Source organism: Choloepus didactylus, chromosome 3 (genome assembly GCF_015220235.1).
Source record: "Choloepus didactylus isolate mChoDid1 chromosome 3, mChoDid1.pri, whole genome shotgun sequence".
NCBI lineage: Eukaryota > Metazoa > Chordata > Mammalia > Pilosa > Megalonychidae > Choloepus > Choloepus didactylus.
The window spans coordinates 192257184-192259469 of NC_051309.1; the positions used below are offsets into that span (position 1 = coordinate 192257184).

The following is a 2286-nucleotide window of genomic DNA, read 5'->3' on the forward strand; positions in this document are numbered from 1 at the left end:
AAGATGTGGGTAAAGAAGTCAGCATGGACTAGATCTTGCCAGGCCTTGTTGACCATGAGAAGTATTTTGATTATATCTTAGGTGCAAAGAGAAGTCTGTGAAGAAAGTTAAACACAGTAACATGATAGGACTTGGTGAGTTGCCCTCCCATTCTGTCTGCTGTGTGAGGAATGACTTAGAAGAGAACAGAAGTGGAAGAAGGCGGCCATTCCAAATGCAATAACATTAGTTCCGGTGAGAAGTGACAATGTGATAGTGTGACCTGGGTGGTAACTTTTGAAAAGCAAATAAATAGATGGATATAAAGTATATTTTTAAATTAAAATATCCAGGACCTGGTGATAGACTAGACACAGAAATAGATATTACTCCCTGTTTTCTACCAAACCAAATAGATAGACACAGGTAGATATGAATGTTAGGGTAAGAAATAGGTATTAATATAATGAATCCTTAACAATCTTTATAGGGAGATTGGGATTAGGAAGAAATGATAGTGAAAAATTAGTCCATTGTTTAGATTTATTTTGGTTTACTTTTGTGATAGTAAAAAATACTGTATTAGATAAATTTGTCATCCTATATTAGATAAATTTTATCCCAAATTGAGTCTCATAGTTTTTCACAGAATAAACATAGGCTGGATATTTCACACAGTGTATAATATACATAATTCTGAATGTCCTATTTCTTGGTCATGGCCAGTGAATGTGTAAAGTCAGTAAGTTTTTCTCAACTTTCCTCTTCAGGTCCCATGTCCAAAAAATTCCAATCTGCCTCTTTCCCTTTTATTTCATCAGGAAATTGTGCTTTTCCATGGGCCTCAGTTGGGAATAGGTGAGGAAACAAGATTGGCCTATGGCAAAGATTGAAAGGAATGTGGATATCCTGATTCCTGAAACACCAAGACTAAGAGCAGAATATAGATAGACTAATCATCAATGTAACAAGTCTGGGTATATACAAGAATAAGTATTCTAGGCCTGTGAGGCCAGCTCAGACCTCTGGGCTCCACTCTGGTGGGGGCAGTGGTGAGATGTCATCTCCAGGACCATACCAGGTGGCCATGGGTTTCCTCTATGCCAACTGCACCCCCACCCCCATCCTATGAAGAGACAGTGGTCATTAACAGTTATTTCCCCATACCTCAGTGCCCATGCCCTGTCCAACCATGGGGCTGGTGTTGGGCCTGCATACTGCATCCAGCCAGTGCCCATCCCCAACACCAATGCCATTGCCATGCAGACTGTATTTGTCCAGCAGCCTGTCTCCTTCTTTGACCATTTGGTCCAGGATAAGCTATCCTTCCTGCAAGAGGATGATTGTGAAGCAGCTCTACTACACTGCTGGTGTCCTCACCTGGCTGTCCTGTGGGAGCCTGTGCCTGCTGGGGTGCATAGCGGGACTTCTGTTTCATCTCCTTCTATGCTGGCATGCTGCAAGATGTGGATCACTACTATGTAGACTGCAAAGCTCTCCTGGGCACTATAAGCCTTTGTAGGACTCAGCTTTCCAATTCTCACCCAGTGCCACCCCAGCAGAGGTTCTGCCTTGGCAGTTTTGTCTCTCCAGGGTTCCATCATCATGTCTTTTATTGTGGGAATATCTTGCAAAAGTAACCAACCTCCAAACCCCAGAAACTGCTGCTCGGAGATATGCATAGGAACTCTTTATGGTTCTTGGGGCTGTGGTTGGAAAGATAAGGGAAAAGCATAATTTGAACTTTGTCTGGCACCAGGGTACTAGAAAGCTTGGGAGTCTAACATGTTTCAAAAGAATCTAAAGATTTTATTTTTTAGAAATGCACCTTGTCATATAACATTGGAAGACTTGGTCTCTAGGACTCAAGTGGTAAGCCAGAGTTCTAGGTTAACTGCTGTATCATCTTAGAACTCAGGACATCACCAGGCTCAACTTTCAAGAGTCTCATTTTAATAGCACATTGACAAAGGGAACACATGAATAATATTATGCAGAAATTAAGCCTAGACCTTGAATGAAATCTGTATATTGGTTAAAAATTGTAGTCTTAATCATTGATACATTTCATTCATTTGATGTTCTGAAAATTCCAGTAATTGTTTTTGCAATGAATAAGGATACCATATAGTATGTTGGTTTTATCAGCTTTTATAAAATAAAGGCTTTGGTTCACTTGCTGAACAACAACAACAATAACAAAAGAATAAGTATTCTAGAGGTCCAAATTTGGCAGTGGACACAATCAGGAATACAGGCCATGTATACCACTTTAAAAGGTCCATAAAAGGAAAGTCAAAGGCAAAA

At 40.2% G+C, this 2286-nt stretch overlaps 1 pseudogene; it reads left to right on the plus strand.

Annotated features, from left to right (window-relative positions):
* Window positions 1-1036: 1036 nt before the first annotated feature.
* Window positions 1037-1663, plus strand: LOC119528920 (annotated as a pseudogene).
* The last annotated feature ends 623 nt before the right edge of the window (window positions 1664-2286 follow it).